General features: G+C 42.0%; 1 long non-coding RNA gene across 1 annotated transcript; it reads right to left on the reverse strand.

The window, feature by feature from the left end:
• Positions 1 to 1,735: 1,735 nt before the first annotated feature.
• LOC138405903 (uncharacterized) lies at positions 1,736 to 3,552 on the reverse strand. Its single transcript, XR_011239567.1, has 3 exons — positions 3,455 to 3,552; positions 3,178 to 3,331; positions 1,736 to 2,895 (listed from the first exon to the last, which is right to left on the reverse strand). It is a non-coding gene; the product is annotated as an uncharacterized lncRNA (long non-coding RNA).
• Positions 3,553 to 14,174: the final 10,622 nt, after the last annotated feature.

Raw genomic sequence — 14,174 nt, forward strand, 5'->3', positions numbered from 1 at the left:
CATTCTTGGCACCAAGATGCATCCTTTTAGCAACAACTGCACCAAGCTGAATCACTATGGGCTCTCATTCACTCCAGGATCACAAGTCCAGTTTACTCAAAAGAATGTAGTTGTATATGTATTTTAGGCAAAACAGATACATTATATGAGTTGAATCAACTGGATGGCGATAAATAAGTAAAGAACACTACTATAATGTATTTAGGCAAACGTATTACATTTTACAGCGTCGATCAATTTATAAACACAGTGTACAAACATGGTATATGTCATATGGTCATATGTTATTTAAATTGATTATTCTTTAGAGACATTTTTCCAGATTCGGTCAATTTGCGTCAACGTTTCCAGAAGCATGCTTGTTAGTTAACATGCTATAACATGTTACACTGTTTTATCTTAAAGTGTGTATCTTTTGAAAATATCCAAGTGTGCAAATTTAAGCTCTGACCAGAAGCCATCAATAAAATCAAATGACGCGTGACTAGTTGCTCTTTATGTATGGGTTTTTAAAATATGGATAATAATTAATAATTCACTAATTTAATTTAATTGAAGAAAAGCTCTCAGTATTGTCGCGGTAATTTGCTGAGGAGGGCGTGTTGGATTTTAGAAAGCTCACCTGGCTCTGAAGTGGAAAAGTCAAAGTATTTTATTCAGACCAGAGCAGCTTGAATATTAGTCCCTGCAAGGCAAACACAGTCAACACAGTTATGATGCTGGGGGCAAACTTAATCACCAGGTTTTCCATACAACAAGGTTTCTTATTCATAGACACCATGGCATGAGGTAAATGTTGAATATGTTCCGGCTGGTTATTTGGGGAAAGAGCAAGCTCTTAACCTTTGAGGATTGACGTAGAAGAAAATGATGAGAGCAGCAACTGTGCAGTCTGCCAAGGTCTTATTTTTGAAAAGCAGCACCATTAGGATGAAGTGGCTTGAGTCATAAGTGGTATTCTGCAAAACGTCCTTGTGTTTGCTTTTAATGACAACGACAGGTCGGACTGTAAAACCCATTCTGACTCTGACAGTTTCATCATACTGAGTTTTGTTTTCCTTCCTCTAAGGTGGAATCCGTGTAGGAGCAGTTGTGCTGAGTCATGACTTTGAGGTGGCTGAAAACTCTGTAAAAATGACTGTCTTGTTCACCTGTGGTACCAAGGTCCCAAACCTGGCACTTGTACTCAATCACAACCAGCTGTCCACATGCCTGAAAACACACTGTAAGCCACAAAACTTAGTTCAAATAAAGAGTGACCCTGCTTTAAAAGCCCCAGATGAATAGCTGCGTGCTGTTTTTGCTGAGGACTGGAGCCACTCCTGAAACACCCGCAGCTTTCTGGAGAGAGAGCTCCACTGAGGCCTTTTAGTGCGTACTTACTCTATTTGGTGCTTTTTGCACATTTTAGTGGCTCTAAAAAATAAAAATGTTAAACGTATAAAAAGGGTCAAAACAGCAAAGTTTTCTGTTGAAATGTCAAGGTGTACCAATCAATAAATGTCAACTCTTACAATTCATGCAGATTCGATAGGAAAATAATATTTCTTCCAGTAAAATAGATCCCTGTCTCACTGTGTTAAAACTTACCCTGTTCCCAACAACCTCAAGGCCAGCACACCATGAAAATATCTCTTACCTGGATGCACAAACTAAGACGTCACCCTATGGCAGTGTGCATGCTTTACATTCCCCAAGGCTGAGGGAATCAAAAAGAGGCAGTGGCCATTTTGCACTGAGAACATTCCAATGGCTATTGTTGCTGAAACTGTTCAGAATCTGGAAACCCATCCCAGGATGAGCTGTGAAAGAGGCAAGACACTTAATGGATAATACTATTCAGTGAACTGAATCAAGTAACTTTAAATGACATAATCCTTTCATTCTTTACAATCACACCACTGCAACTGCAATGCATTTAACCCAATAACAGAACAGAATGCTTCACACCATAGAAAAGATGGTTGTCGTGACAGCTAATCAAAAGTGAAGCCAAAGCCGCTTGATCACCACCTGGTGGCAGTTTCATTTTCCATCCATCCTGAAGCCAATCCCAGCTGACATTGAGCGTGAGGCGGGGTACACCCTGAATAGGTTGCTAGTGAATCACAGGGCTTACATACACACAAAAACAACCATTCATGCTCACATTCACACCTATGGTCAATTTAGAGTCTCCAATTGACCTAAGCTGTTAGTCAGTGGACCTGGAAAAACCACGCAAGCAGTTTAATTTTGATACTTTTAATAGCTACAAGTAAAACGTGTATGAACAACAAAACAGCTCTTGGGTTGAGGTCATACGTACCCTAATCACATTTTTGGAGAGAGCCACTGTAAAGCCACACACATGGGAGAACATCAGACAGAGGGTCTCACAAAAATCAGGCAGTAAGTCATTCAGGCAAACACGGGCCCACACCCACAAGTTAAACACACTGGCTAACTCAATAATGACCTTTAAAATGTATTTTTATTATCCACAAAGTAAATGGGCATCCATGTAAAAAAGGTTAAATGAGATTGTGTTGAGTCAAATGTACATGTATTTTACGACCTGCTATTGAGCCCACATGCCAGGGGTAATTAGGAAGAGAACACACTTCTACACGTGTATCCCTATGACTTTTTGATAGTTACAATTACATGTGCATGGCCCTTGTTAAGACTCCTGACCGTTTATGGTTTCCGGCTGAGTACACAGGTTCAGATGTTTTTTCTTCTCGTTTAAGGAGGAACATTAAAGACCGCCTCTGAGGCCTCGCCACAGAGGGTCCGATGATCTGTGCACCGAGGACCTCACGCTGGAATATTTGTCCCCTTTGCCTTTCTTCTTTCTCTTTCTCCTTTTCTGCGTTTTGTCATTTCTCCTGCCAGCCAGCAAAGCTCAGTTCACTGAAAGCCATAAAATGAGTGTTTTAACAAAAAACACTGGCATACTTTTTGCACTCCTTCAAAGGCGACTTTTCTGGCGTTGGACAGAGTACAGAGACTCTTCTCATGTCTCCTTGCATATTCTCAGACACATACTCATTTGACCAACACAGAGGGGTGGGATATTTGCATGGCGATTCCATGCATCACCACAAACTCCAGACACATGGTACAAAGAGACAAAAGATGAGAGTGACAACCTTATTAAAAGGGAAAAAAAAGAAAAAACGCATAACTTAGTACCTGAGATGGCCTTTAAGAGTGAGCGTTCCCAGAGCTCTGATGAGTGCTGCGCTCTGGCGCTGCGGTTCCCAGGAGGTTGTGCGCTCCAATCTCTCTAATGAGAGAACCTTCCAGGCTAGACATTGTGGGCTCTGGCTCCAGCCTCCAGCCCATGCTGTTCTCACCACAAAGAAACAAGCCAAGTTATTCACTGATTCCTCTCTGACATCCCCGGCCAAAATGTCTCCAATCCTCTCCTCCTACTGCCACCACTCTCGACTTTCTCTCTCACACTCACCCTCATCTTTCTCTCTGTTGTTTTTCTTTGAAGTACTCTTATTTTCTCTTCTAAAATGTGGTTGAAGTTGTTATTTCAACCCAGAGAGCACATACTCTTCTACAAAAGAGGGGATGAAACACATAAATAGAAAATGTAAGGGCACAAATCCTACATGGGCAATGCTAAGGCGAACGGATTCACACATTCGAGCTCTTACAGGAGTGTTGCTGTGCTTGGCATGTTCAGCGAGCGTCAGTGTTTACACAGCATGTGATAGCTCTGGCTAACAGGAGGGAGGAAATAGCATCTGCAAAAAGGGTGGCCAGTTCTAAAGGAGGAGGTCCATCTGTGCAAACAGCACCTAGTTAAGGGAGTTATTAATTACCTCGGGTCACTGGCCAAACTCTTGGCCCGGCGCAGGAGCACCGGGAGGAAAGAGGTGACGTTGAATGGGGGGGAAGAGGAAGCAGTGGTGAGGATGGTGAGATAGTTGATTTTAGGAACCCAATTTTGTGGCGTTCCACAAAACAGTTTCTTTGTTTACAGCAAGAAAGAAATCAACCACAAAAAGAGACATGTAAGAAAGCAGATTTAAAACTTCATGCAAACATTTGGAAAGCCTTGTCTTAATACCACAACAACACAGTTCCTTCCACATGTCGTCCTCTCTCCTTCACTTTCTTTTCCTCTTGAATTTGTTAGAGAAGGGTCAACCTCCTTTCTGCTTTCAAGAATGTCTGCAATGCCTCACAGGAATCCTGCCTTGTTGACTTTGGTTTGGGATAAAAGGTATAGCCTTCTCTGTTCTCCGCACTGATCCGAAAGGTGATTAGGATGGCCTCAACATGAGCCTTTGCGTAGCCCGACACATTGGCCCGGACAGATTACCCTACGTTACTGTGAACTCCCAGGTGAAGAGATACAGTAGATGTGAGGGGAGAAATTAAGGCAAGAATGTTGGTAGCTTGGTGGTGGTATAGAGAGGACACGTTTGTTATGAAGGAGAGTGAAAGTTCAGATGCTGTTTGTATCGAAATGCTCCGTCTGGCTCTTTTCTGGGAAAAACAGGTGGTTCTGCTGGACTCAGTAAATCTCAAATAAATAGAGCTGATTCCCAGACTGATCACGTCTCAGCCAGGTTAAAGGTGGAAATTATGCATCACTTTGGTGATTCAAATATTTGTGGTCACTGTATAGAGTTTGTTAGTTGTATCACTACATTACCATTCAAATGCATATCAAAGTTCACATATCTTCTGAACCTTTGACAAATGTCAAATTTTCTGAAACATATAAACTGAACTGTGAGAGGATTTGAGTTATGTACCATTTCTTACCTTAATCCTCTTCATCCCTTGTTGGACTTAAGGCCCAGTAAGCTTCTTCCATGGTTCACTGTTCTGGGCAACAGGTAAAGCCACATAAAGTTCAATTCATTTTGGCTATTTCACTCGTCTTAGTTCTTTACCAGGCTATTTTTGGTCGACCAGTTTTTCTTTTGTCTGGAGGAGCCGATCTCAGCAGAACTTCTGGATGTTACCTACCTCGGCTGGATTAAGGGAAAACAGTCCCATCACTCACTACTTTTTGTGCAGAATCAGCCTGTCAACACTTCTTATTGCCTTTATATCAAGGCATATTTCCTCATCTCAATGAGAACTTGTCAGATACATGTTTTGGACAAGCCATGCCCAAAACATTTCCAGTGCAACACTTGGTTTTGGAAATGCATTTTTTGTTCCCTCGCTGCTTTATTATTTTTTTCCCCCTCTACACTGTAATTATTCTCTCTCCCCCTTTCTTACCCTCCTCACCCCTCTTCCCAAAACTACCATCAGGAAGCTCTAAGTAAAACTGGTGTTTAGAAATAAGGAATATTTCCACATGCACCGTACTCTGATGCATGGGTGAGAGAAAATTGTGATTAGCCCGCATGGGCCAACAATAATATTGTGTTTAATCTAGATATCATTACATGCAAAACGAGCAGGAGAAATTCAAGGGCACCATTGTTTCCCTGGGCCAGTTTTTCAGGGGTCCAGTGATGGAGTGTTTCCTTTAGAAACCCAAACCGGCAGAGATGTGGAGGTGCCACTTACAGTGTTTGGGCAAAGTGAACAGAAAGACCTAAAACCAGAGTGACAGGAGGGGAGAAGGTTAGACAGAAGAGATGAACGTTTACATGTGTTGACAGCACGTATGCCTCTGTTCTGTCCGACAGCACAGATGACCATGCACCCAATCATTTGGTGCACTTGAAATTACTTCTATACACGAAGTTAATCCTTGCTATCCCCCCCTCTATTGTGAAAAACCAATGCCAGGACCAATGTTCTCTTTCTGGGAATTAGAGGAGAAGGTCAGTGGGCTAATTAATTGATGAAGGACAACATCCTTTGCTTACTATGATAATACATAATGGCCAAATGTTACTCTCTGGCAAACAGAGTGGATTTACCAGATAATAGCTTGACCAGTTTGATCGGGTCATGTTATTCATGTCATTTCTGCCAGCTGAAAGTTAGCTTCGGCCTGATTTTCCTCTATTTTAATTTTTCAATTGCCAAAGGTCAGCAGAGGGAACGTGAAGTGGAAAAGCCAGTGCTTCTACTTGGCGCTGGTTTGTCCTCATGGATGAGGCACTAGGACGGAGACAATCCTCTGCTGCCCCGTTTCTCATCACCTCAATCCAAGAGGAAGAATCGGGGCCAAGTGCAGCAGTAGAGAAACAGGAGGAGGAAACAGAGGCAGGGACATCTGCAGGTTCCCCAAACTGAGCCAGAGAGACTGATGGAGAGTTGTTGGAGCGCACACAGTTCCAGGAAGAGAGGGAAAAGTAAGAGGAGCAGGGTAAGGACCAACCGCCCATTCACCTCTTTTGGAAAAACATGTAGAAAAATTTTAATAGCTGTACAAAATGTGGAAAAAAGTTCCTTTTTTCCTTTTCTTTATTGGAGATGATTTGTTACATAGCTGCAAAATGTAGTATTTACAGCCACATCTGTCATCGCTGCATCGCTGCCTCTATGCCTTCCTGTTGAAAGCACTTCAATGAGTTGCAACGCATCACAAGACTTACAGTTTTTCCTTTTTTGTCACTGGATGAATTTAGGACAATTTCAAATTTTGGTGACTCCTAGTGGTTGTATCCAAAAAGACAACTACACACAATAATGCACAATACAGTAACATCCACATATAGAATGTACATGCACTCAGTTTTCAGTTCAGTACACATAGCTAATAGAAAAATACAGCCCAACAGTGCAAAATATGAAAGTAGATATTATTTTAATGATTTTAACTTTGTAGTGTTTTTTAACTGAACTGATTCTTTTATTTTATCCACCCCAAATGACATTAGGTTACATTACAGACACACTGTCTGTACAATGCATTACGTTTCAGCATCACCACAAATTACAATCCAAAATGATCATGAAATTGATGAAACGCAAAACTGCTGTGTCTTTCAGTGTGGGTTTACCGCTATTGTCGTAGTAGCAGTTTACCTGAGGGAGGCGCTGCAAGAGTTGTTCAACATCAATGGTGACGTCAATCATGCAAATATAAAAAATGTTTTACAGAAATATAACCATCATGAAAACACACTGCTGATAAAAGTATTTGGAGGAAGTGTAGAGTCTTGTGATAATTATCTTGGCCTGCATCAATACAAGCAATGCAAATGATTCATTCCAGTGCTTTAGGGTAGAAACCTCTTCTCTGCAATATGTAATGCATTGTATATTAACTTTGATTAAGTTAAGTAGTACTTGAGTAGTACTTGATCAACAAACATTAACATGGCTTTAACATGGCATTACATATATGTCTCTTATAGCAACTTAAAAACAGAACAACAGCCTTTTTATGCACCTTTCCAAACATTTCATGTTTTTATTTATTTGTAGAAATATAGAACACCATGTCTAATTGGAGTCAGATAAGCAAGAATAATTGCCAACCACCTGAATTGGACCCTTTATTTAAGCAAGTGATTTACACCCTTATATACACAAAAGAGGAAACAATAGGATCAGCTAATGCTCTCAGTCTCCCCATCCCCTTCTTAATAACTCCTCAGAGAGGATGAGAGGAAGAGGAAGGAGGAAGAGGTTGAGAGTGCCACGGGATGTGATTAGGCTGGACCTCCCGTTTATGATTTCTGTATTACAGCCGCTTGGTGCCAGACATTCCCTCCATGGAAGGAATGTCTTCCTAACCAGTTCCATGTGAATGGTTTAGGAGGGAACCACAGCCCACTGGTTGGGTTGAGGGCTCAGCCTCTAAAACACACACCACGGAAGAAATATGTGGAGGATGCTGGGCAAGAGGCTGGAGAGGAGGGAGAGCACGAGAATAAAGAGAGAACAATGATGAACAAAATGAGTAGACTGCTCTAGCGTGTTATACACCACATGCACATACATACTTCTGTGCACCATTCACTTTACGTTGTCTCATATTTTTCCCCCCAAACTGCTATCCACTCCAACTGTTATGGACATAAATTAACATGGAATGCTGAATTACACAATATTAAGTGGTAGTGGGGATTCAAATAAAGTTACTGATGTGGCTTTAGGTTTCATACAAAACTCAGGCTAATATCTTTTCCAGGATAGCATGAGTTCAGCTTTATATGGCAAATATAGGGAGGGGGCAGACTGTAGCCCAAAGCAAGAGAAGAAAGCAAGTTAATATAAAAGTTGTCAGCTTTTTATAGATGACATCATAGTGTGATCATGTAAAAATTATATTAGATGATGCATCATTTGCTGTTGCTTGTATTTAAATTATATCCAAAAGTCGTAGCACGTACAGCACAAAGAGAGACTGTTGTGATTTCCATTACTTTGACCTTTTATCTCACAGACATCTAGAAACTAAAACATACTCAGACGTTAAACAACATCATAAAAGCTCAGCGTGCGTTTAGACTTGGGACTACATTAATTCCCCCGACTGCGTTTCTGACAATTGTGCGCAATTGAATCGTAATTGCAGCACGAACAAATCGTTATTTTGTTTTTTTAATGCTCTTGCTCTGCAATTCACATTCGGCTTCTCTTCCCACGAGAAAATGGCCTGGAGAGAGAGAGAGAGTGAGCGAGCACAGGCCCAGCTACGTCCCTCCGCAAGTTATTTGCCCAGTGTTGGATGCAAAGTGTGAACGTTTGTTTGTTCTGGAATTTTGACTGGGCTGGATTACTCTCCTGGTGATTTTGGCCACGTGTAACATAATGATAACAGTGGTTGTGCCGGGACCCGCTGCAGTCTCCGAGCAGGGAACAGCAGGAAAAAGCTTCACCGAAAAAAACTGTTGTTGAGGACATTTAGTTGGCAACATAAAGTAACAAAAATTTCACAGGGTCTCAGACATCTGCTGTTATTAATGTATGTAATGCCTGATTTACTAATGTCTCTTCTATATTCCCTCTTACTTATTTTCACTTTTCTGCTATTCCATGCATCAATACAGCCCACCCACACACACACACGCACACAAACACACACACACACACACGCCAGAAGTCACGACCTTGCCCTACAGAAGTTACTGGCCTTAGCTCCAACAATAATGTTTATTTGTCTGACTCAGGAAAGAAAAGACACGCTTGCTGCGAGCAGCTAGTCAAAGCAGGAAATCCATTAGATAAAATGTAAAAGTCCTGCACATGTCCATGCCCACACCTCATGCACGTAAACTATCGTAAGTGTGCAGACAGACAGACACACAGGCTGCAGCCCCAACCCTGTTGCTGCCAGCTGAAAATGGGAACTGAGGAAGCTGCTAATTGGTTAATTGTTTTTTTTCATATTGTAAATTATGAGCCATTTAAAATAGGCAATGCTCAGTGTGCATTGTGGCGTGCATACAGTTTGATTGACAGCTACTGTCAAGCAACAATTTTCTGCACTTTTTGTCTGTAGTGAGCTGTTAGGTGAAGGGACTGGTTACACACCAACTGCTGAGCCCCTCTTTGTGTCTGCAATTATATTTTTACCACGGAATAAACAAAACAGTGTGTTTGGTTGTTAAACAAGTTTACCTGTTGCACTTCTGCCTCTGACGAAACACCCTCTCATCGAGTGCAGTAGTAGTAAACATTTGTTGTTACCATAGTAACATGGTAAATCCGTGGGCTACTGGGCAGCATTATGACATGACCACATCTCCATTTGCTCCCTCTTCTATCCCCCCTTTGTTTCTCATCACAGTTGTTTTTGTGGCACATCTGCATCTAACTCTTTAGCCATTCATGCATGTCGGGCTCTTTATCTGGTAGTGTCCTGATCCAAGAAGCTGGTTTTGGTCTTGGTCGCTCACTTGCCACCTCAATGGGTGGTCCTTTGCTGCAGTTTTCCTGCTGTGCTGTTTGTACAGTTCACAGGTCTTTGTTTTTCTGGCATGTCTCTCCATGCTAACCAAAGCCGGAGGCCTGCTGCATGTTTTCTTTTGCAAAGCTACGTATCTACCGGCTTCTCAGGGCAAAACTGGACAAAAAGCAGAAAAACAGAAGGAGCGGAGAGAGGCAGAAAAAAGGCAGAAAAACAAAAACGCTTTGCCGTCGAATCCAAGTTGTCCATTTCTCCCCGCAAGTGCATGTGGGAGTCGGCTTTAGCCTCGCTCCACTGACATAAACTGTGGTTTGTTGGCAATGTACTGGCACACATGTTGACAGCCTCATTATTTATACTCCATTTTGACAGCTTGTTTTGTGTAATACACACACATGTATTTCCATCCTCGCACCACCCTGTCTTCTCAGTTTCACAGGAATAAGTCAACTTAATGAATTTTGCATGAAAAAACAGTGCGTCCCCAAAGGGTGTGTTATGGATCAAACAGTCACTCAGTCACCAGCGCTTTATGGCTAATTCCACCGACTGAACAAGGTCATATTGTTCCCTGTTTATACTCCCAGAGTGATCAAAGTGGAAAAATGATCCCTTCCGACAGTTAATATTTCTAAATGTCTCTCTGAGAGCCGATTTGGTGTTATTCAAACTGTTTTCCCAGATACATTTATCATGCCATATTACCCATGCAGAATTTGAAATTCATGATGTGATATTTGCTGTGAGTGTGTGTGTGTGTGAGCCGAGCGCTGAGACGGCAACTGCAGTGTCATTGGTCCGTTTCCTTGTGTTTGGAGGATGGTGGGACACGTGGAAACAGCTGTTTAGGGAGGAGGTTCCTGTGAGCATCAAGGTCAGGACACATTCACAAAGCTAGACAGGAAGCCAGGTGGGACAGGACGCCACTTACACTGCATGTGTGTGTGTGTGCGTTTGTGTGTGCACCATTGACAGCGTCACAGTTAAAGCTCAGTAGGGATATTTAGCTGTAAAGGGACTCTAACACAAACAATACTAGAAAGTTCTCTAGGGTCAGCAAGTGGTCAAGTGAGTAAATTAGTTTGTTATAATAGGACTAAACCTACCACAGTGGGTTGGAGAGGACTGCAGTGACCTCCTGAGGCATTTGCAGTGGGAACACAGAAGCTACTTAGATTGAACGCAGAGGGCAAAGGTTAGAGAAAGAATTGCTGCTGCTCAAAAGGTCACAACCCAGGTTGTCGTATAGTGCTTAAGAGAGAAGGACCTACAAGTGTAATACATATGCTGCTTACAGTGAAATGTGAAAAATTATTAAATCTAAATCCAGATTTTATGAAAGCTGGGATCTCTTATCATTAATTTTAGATTAAAAAATGGTTTATGGTCACAGCTTGCAGCTACACCCAGAAAATGAGATAATCACACAGGAAATATTTGTATTCAATGCAGTAATATGTATATTTTACACCTTGTTCTTCTCATGATCAGTTGCTCTCAGTTGGGTTCCAGTGTAGGAGTATAAATATGCCTAAATCATTGGTATGATATGCATCCAAAGCAGAGCACAGGCACTGTACTTTTGATGAATACAGTTTATTTATTATTCAGATGAACTAGATCAACCATTCCAATTGCAAACGTTTTGCTGCTTTGCTAGTTTTATGTGATTTAAACTGAAAATCTAAAGGTTTTGCATTATTGCTTATAAGGGGCACGATGGTGCGGTGGTTAGCATAGCACCACTTCCTCACTTCCCTGGCAGGCGACCAGGGCCTGTGTCTGTGTGGAGTCTGGGTATTCTCTCTCCCACAGTCCAGATACACGCAGGTTGGGTCAACACAGAGACTCTAAATTAACTGTAGTTGTGACCAAGATATTTTAGGTCTGATAGATTTTTCTCCAGCCTTTGAGTTGAACCTCAAAAATACACTGTACATGTTTATTGTAAAGTTGCTTAGTTGTGTTTCTTTTTCTAGTGAAGAAAAGAAACTGGACTCAAAGTAGAAGTGCCGTAAGAATGTTTCATGTTTAGGCTAAAGAATAACAGTGGATCAGAGGTTTATTCTGTCTTCTCAGTTTGTCATTGAAAGGGTTAGGGTTAGTGTGTCTAGAGACAGTAAGAACTTACAGCCACTTTAGCTCACCTTGCTTCAACTCTCTGACAGTTTACTGTAACATCCTATTGTGCCTGCTTTTGTTTTCAAAACAGGAAGTCAGTTGTCAGTCTGCTTATCATAGCTGTTTGGCCTCTTATCACACAATCACTTAGCACCTAATTATCGTCATATTCATATCAGTTTGTATTCTGATGTCTGGAAATTAGCCATCTAAAGAATAGATATGCTTATACTATGCTGTCAGTTCTCCTGAGAAAATGTTATCTTGAGATGTCAAACAGTATGGTCTCATGATTATGGCCTGAATATGTCAAATAATTTGAAATTAGCAAGATTGCTTTTTTAAAGTCTGACAGAATAAACTCTGTTAGTGCCAACACCACAGATCTTTGTCAAGTATCTGTTGAAAAGAAAATGAACAAAGTGCTACTTCATAGGTTTGCAGGCAATAAATGTAACATACATTTCTGTCCTGTCAACATCTTTGACATCTCACTTTGATTCGTGTGGGGTTAAAAAATGCAACGCGGCAACGCTGCAGCCTGTTATATCTACATAATGAGATAATTAGGTCACGATTATGAGAAACAGCTCGTTATGAGAGTGAATGAGATAAAGTAACATGTGAAGCCGAGATAAAGGGCCTGGAGCTGCTCTGGGCGTTACCACTTTTTACCTCAAATAATGAACCTACTGTACTCCACTCACAGGGCTTAACATTTTCCTGTCTTAACAATCATTCCTGAGGTTTAAAACACCCAAGGGTGAATTTTGCACATCCTTGGACCACAGCTCCAGCCCCTCATATCTTTATACCTCATATCTCAAGAGTTTTGGATGTGCCGCTGAGATCTGTAAACTGCAGCAGTTGACTTAACTTATTCTGAGCTGATTGTGTGGGTTTGAGAATCTGTTGCTCCCGCTGTGAGGGAAATTGCTCTCCTAGCTGCTGGTTCTGAAACTGTAAAACAAACCTTAACGTGTCTGTCTCTCTCTGTTATTTATTTATTTTTTCGTTCTCATTGACCCCTGTCTGGACCGGCCCGCCGAGACGGATCTGTCATCGCGAGGGAGAAAGAAAATAGAATATTTAATTGTTAAAAAAGCCGGTAGAGTGACGAGCTTATCAGCTGGGTGCAGATCTGTGGGTGTGTTGTTTTTACTGTTTGCATGAAAGTGTGTGCTCGCAGAAGACTGGCAGGATGTGGGTTAAGTTAGCAGCACAGGGAAATTGCAGTTGAGACGTGTGTTTGTGCTGGTATGCACCTTTGAGATCGTTTAATGAAAGATGAAGAGGAATGCCAGCGCTAATGCACGTATCTTATAACCTTGACTTGTGGCACAGTAGATGCATATTTTGTGTACTGACTCACACATAGACACACACACACACACACACACACACACACACACATGCACACTGTAGTGAAAGTCCTTCTGTTTGGGATATAGCAGCGCTGTTGCACTCTGGAAACAATTACCCCGGCAATAATCTTCACATTCTTTCATCCCACCAGCAGCTCAGCTGATTGGGATATTCACTGCTAACCTCAAACACGCTAACACATGCTCGCACATTTACTGTTTCTACTGTACAGTTCGGTATAGGTGCTCCCGCTCCCTCTGTGGTCACTGCCAAAGGTGCACTCTGTTTTTCAGGCTCGCTCACACACACGCACACACACACACACACCTGACATCTGATTCCCGAGCGATGATTAATGACCCTCGAAGTCTTTCAACAGGGACCACCCAGGGTCAGAACAACTTGCCATAAATACAGAAGCAGTAAATTACCATTCAGTCGCCACTCTTCGATTTGCACGTTGCCCCTGAAGCATCTTGCATGAATAAGAGTGTGCATGCGCATAAGTGTGCAGAATGGTGGACAGAAAAGTCAACCTTCTCACTTCTTTGATCATTAGTGGGAGGAAGGTTACTTTGCTCACACCTTTCAAACTGCATAACCTCACATTCATCTTCTGCCCTTGTCTTCCTTTTCTATTCTCCTCCCTGTCTTCTCTGGCCCGTTTCAACAGACAGAAGAATTGCCCCAGCTGTCCTCCAATCTCTCCGTAGAGCTTTTTCCCAGGGTGGAAACACTGCCTTCCTTTTTTCTCTCCATAGTTCCCCCCTTCCCCCTCTTTATCAGTGTCAAATGATTACCCGAGGGGAAACCGAGCTTGACAACAATATGCGTCAGGTGAGCCATTGGGGAGTGCGGCCAAAAACATCTCCTGCCCTACCTGTTCCTGTACCTTTATCCTTTCCCA

Source organism: Paralichthys olivaceus, chromosome 20 (genome assembly GCF_024713975.1).
Source record: "Paralichthys olivaceus isolate ysfri-2021 chromosome 20, ASM2471397v2, whole genome shotgun sequence".
Taxonomy (NCBI): Eukaryota; Metazoa; Chordata; class Actinopteri; order Pleuronectiformes; family Paralichthyidae; genus Paralichthys; species Paralichthys olivaceus.